Source organism: Pteropus medius, unplaced genomic scaffold, assembly GCF_902729225.1.
Source record: "Pteropus medius unplaced genomic scaffold, Ma_sr-lr_union100, whole genome shotgun sequence".
NCBI classification, from domain to species: domain Eukaryota; kingdom Metazoa; phylum Chordata; class Mammalia; order Chiroptera; family Pteropodidae; genus Pteropus; species Pteropus medius.
The window spans coordinates 29,045,151-29,049,935 of NW_024347791.1; the positions used below are offsets into that span (position 1 = coordinate 29,045,151).

The following is a 4,785-nucleotide window of genomic DNA, read 5'->3' on the forward strand; positions in this document are numbered from 1 at the left end:
GACAGTAGGAAAGCAAGAGAGACTCCAAAGTCTATATATACTAAATTTAATTTTTCTTAATCTTTTAATTTTGTGTAATATATTTTTATTCTTGTGTGTCATGAGTATGCTCTAAGATAAAGATCTAAGTACATTCCTATGTAATAAAGTTAGTAACTAATAAAATACAATTACACCTGTATGTTCATTGACTATCTAGTCATAAACCAATATTTCAATATTTTCTCTTAGAACTGAAATTTATATTTTTATATAAAAATTACTTGGTAAATATCAATTGGATAACACCTATTCAATTAAATATTTTGCAGATGTTATTTGATGTTATTTCATTTAGTTCTCATAGCCATCATATGATTTAAGATTGGTTTTATTTGTCCATTCTGAACACATTAGATAACTTAGGCTCAAGGTGTTGATTAATTTACCCTAGACCTAAAATCTTGGTAAGTAAAAGTTCTTGGATTCAAACTTACATACTCCTTTCCACGGCTAATTCTTGTAATGACTCTATTGCACTCCTCTTCTAGCTCTATGGGTAGTTTAAACAATTGATAACCTTTTATATCAAAAATGATTTTATTTAATAAATATTTGCTAAGGCTCTATCAACTCTTGCAATTTCTCTTGGCTTCAATTTGCTTCAAAAACAAGAATAGCGTCTAAACATTTTCTTAAATTCTACTGCACTCCACCACATACCATCTATCAACATACATCTCCCATTATTGTTGCTACCCTAATGAGAAGTAGAAATGTCAAATTTGGAGCATATATTTTGTTTGCAGAAACACCAGGGCATGTGCATTATCTTAGTACTCAACACTGTATAAATCCTGTTGAGTACGTTCGGTGGCTAGGTTTTGATATTTTATTTTGTCAGAAAAAAATCTAGAATCAACTTTTTTAAAAATAGGCACATAAACAACTAAAGGGGATGAGAAAAGTTCCTAATACCAAAATCTTGAGAACTGTGTATTGACACTGAAGTATTATGTCTAAAGGTAGATTATCTGTAAATTCAATAGCAAAAAGAAAAGTTGATATTGCTATTATTATTGCCTTTGTTGAAAATTTGAAGAAAAATAGATTTTGTGTTATGACATTTTATAAATACTAGTGTATAGTTCTAAACTGATGAGGGAAAAAGAGAAATAAATGCTTATAAAGGTAGGGATGGAAATTTTAAGGCAGTCTTGCTATATTAATAAATGAAGAATTATTTCTATGTTCACAGAAAGAAGGAAAAACTCTCTTTTGTCTTCTTTTCTTTTTGAATATATTCTCTGGCAAACCAAAGTCGTACAAATATGCATGTGAAAATTTATTTTGAATCTTTTTTTTAGAGAATGCAGAAAAATTTCCTTGTCAAACCATTGTTACATTTATTCTAATAAAAATAGTCCATGTCTTTTAAAGATAAATAAATTTTCAGCTATAATTTTTAAATGGGATACTTGTTATTTAAAATGTGACAGACGTATTGCTCTGTATAAACTACACAATACTCTTGAAGCAGTTAGAAACATTTTTGTTTCCTCACATATCATCTGTGTTTGCATACAGAATCTTTACTCAATAATTGTAATTAGTAAATATTTATAAATATATAGTATATTTCAGGAACTTTATGAATTGTGTTGACACAGAAGAAAGATTCATTTGATGTGAACCCCAAGAGTAAATTTATTTTCTGAAATAAACTCCACATCGTCAACTAAGGACACAAATTTTATAAATAAAATCCTAGCAGCCATTTGCTGAAAAGGGATCTTCAACTGCTCTGTATACAGGGATGAACCTCTAACTGAACTCTGGCTTCTTCCATATGCCTCCCTTGTTTATACTATCTAAGTCAACTATGGCAGGGAAACCCTGATTTTGTCTTTTTACCAAGAGACTGACAACTGCCTTGATCAACCAGAACTACACGATTTGGAAACTTCATTTACACAAAGCAGACATAGTTGAGAACCTAGGTGGGAACTTTTGCTAGAAAAGTCAGCCTCCTCTTTGTCTCGGTGGAACACAATTTAGATTACTACCTGAATCTGTGTCTCCTGGGCTGCAGCTTGTTGCAGCCGAAATAAGTGCTCCCCCCCACCGCCTTTATTATAATCTAAAATTGTTTTGGTTTACAAGTGTTTCCATATATAGAATATAAAATTTTTATATTCTATATATGGAAAAATATGTTTCAGTAAACAACAAATATTTTAGACAGGTACCAATCAATATTTATTCAAAAGTAAATATATAAAATCCAATTTTATTTACTGTTGCTAAAAAGAAGACCATAGGCCCAAAATGGTGTTACTTTCATGATACAAAACCTAGATATAATACCTGACTTAGTTGCACTTTTGACATTCACCAGAAATGTAATCTTAACCAGACTGGAATTTTCTGGTCAATACTATTAAGATAATCTGTCACATGGGCCCTACTCCACTCTTTCCTCCACAGGAAGCAGAAGTACTCTGCATGATAAAACTCTTTCCTTTCCCTTTCCTGCTAAAAGAAGTCCTGATCTAAAAATAATCCTTTCTTTTCTTTTTCTAATAACTCCCCTGCCATAACCTTCTTTCTGTAGAAATTGTTAAATTTTATACAACTCCTCAAAGCACTCTTTTACTTGCTGGATGGGATGCTGCCTGATTCATGAATCATTTAATAAAGTATATTAGATCTTCAAATTTACTCAATGAATTTTATTTTTTAATGTTGTTATTTATATGCTAGTTTCATATGGGTCCTATATGGGATATTTTCTTATCTTAACCATATATTTGTTGTATAACAAAATACCACCGATCTTTTTCTTGTATGCATGCATATATAAAATATAAATTCTTTACTGTATAGTTATTCGTAAAGCAAAAAAAAATATAATTTATGTTTGATTACAGCCTTTTTTATAGGAGAATATTGCAACTATTTAATATCGCTAGTGTTTGATTACAAAAGGTTTCCTGTATTATTCAATCTAGTAAGATTTCTGTGCAAAAAAAGTCTTGAGGAAGATGGAAATTGACTGATAAATATATTGGTCACTATAGAAGCATATTCAAATCTGTCTTCTTGCCTCTTAATGACTATGGAAGCCTGCCCAGTTTTATTGGAGTAAAAGATCAGAAGCTTTGTAAAGTACACATCTTCTTGCAAGGTCATGAGTGACAACCAGAGTATGGATATGGAAAAAAAAATTACAACAATAAAGCATTGTGTGTATGTATGTATATGTGTGTGTGTGTGTATGTGCCTGTACATGTATACATTTATATGAAAAATTAAAGAGAATCCATTAACAAGATATTGCAATACCACATTGAAAACTAAGCATAAAATGTAAGTTTCCATGCATTTTATTATGCATGGAACAAAGATTATAAATTAGATGTCTCTTTAACATCCAAGAATTGTTTAATTATGATAGGTTCCTAGGTTTTACAAAAGCTTACTTTGCTATTATATGAACCATTTCTTTGGATCAAAGTGCAAAGAATGTACTCACTAAAAAAGAAAAGGAGAAATTATCTGGTCCAAATTATTCTGATGCAGGAAAAAAAAAGTATTAGTATTAAATAAATGTTTCAAAACTCATCAAATTAAATATGAGGGATTGGTAGTTAAATTATTTTTCAACCTAAGGGTCATCCTCAGTTGTAAAAGATTAGAATCTCATATATATAAAAAATGAGTATGTTACTTCTCAAACAATATTTGACTTATTATTTAATTGTTTCTTCACTAATATGTAAGAAAAACAATATGTTAATTAAAAGGATGGAATTTAAAAATTATGCCTTATTCTTTAATTTAGAAAAAGTCATTCATTGAGAATTCAGCAAGACATTAGCTATGCTATTTTATTCAGTCTTAATTTATTGCACTAGTACATTAATTCTTTAATAAGCTTGCATGTTTAATTTCCACAATGCTATTTACATTAAGAAAATGAGTAGGTGTTTAATGAAAGGAAGGCAGGTCAGTGTTTAAACAGTAATTATCTAGTTAGTAGAGTAAGAACACTTGATAGTTGTTTTCTGCAAATAGTGTTAAATGGAAACAACACAAAACTGCATGCGTGACACTAGAATAATATATAAGTTACTTCTAATAAAATAATATTCTAATATTTCATAACTAAAAATGGCATGAATAGCATATTAAGAAAATAATTATGATCCATAAAATCTAACCACCATACTGTTTTAAAATTTTTATTTAAAAGTAGTTTGTAAATAAAATGATTGTTCAATTCTCATTTTATTTTATTTTATTTTTTTATTTTTGTATTTATTTATTTTTTAAGTGAGGCAACCGTTCATTAACCTTACAGATTGCAAGGACCTTGTCAGCTTACAATCCTTTATATTTTATTTTTTATTTATTTTTTTAAGCTTACTGCACTTGGTCTTCCTAGGTGGTCTCCCATCCAAGTACTAACCAGGCCCGTCTCTGCTTAGCTTCCAAGATCAGATGGGATTGGGCTTGTTCAGGGTGGCATGGCTGTAGATGGTTCAATTCTCATCTTATATACAAGATCCTTTAAACATATAATGTTCTAGAGAATTGCATATCTGCAACTGAAATAAAGAAAAACCCATATCAAATAAAGACCAATATTTAAATGATGAAAATGTATTAAACTATGTAAGACATGAAAAGACAATTTGCCTCTTGAACTTTTATTTCATTCATAAATCAACTGTTTATAACTTATTGAATGCATGCTTAACATATGCATTAAACATTATTTTTATGAATAGCTATTAAAACTTG

The 4,785-nt window shown here is 29.4% G+C and overlaps 1 pseudogene; it reads right to left on the bottom strand.

The window, feature by feature from the left end:
• Window positions 1-4,401: 4,401 nt before the first annotated feature.
• LOC120615190 (uncharacterized) lies at window positions 4,402-4,520 on the bottom strand (annotated as a pseudogene).
• Window positions 4,521-4,785: the final 265 nt, after the last annotated feature.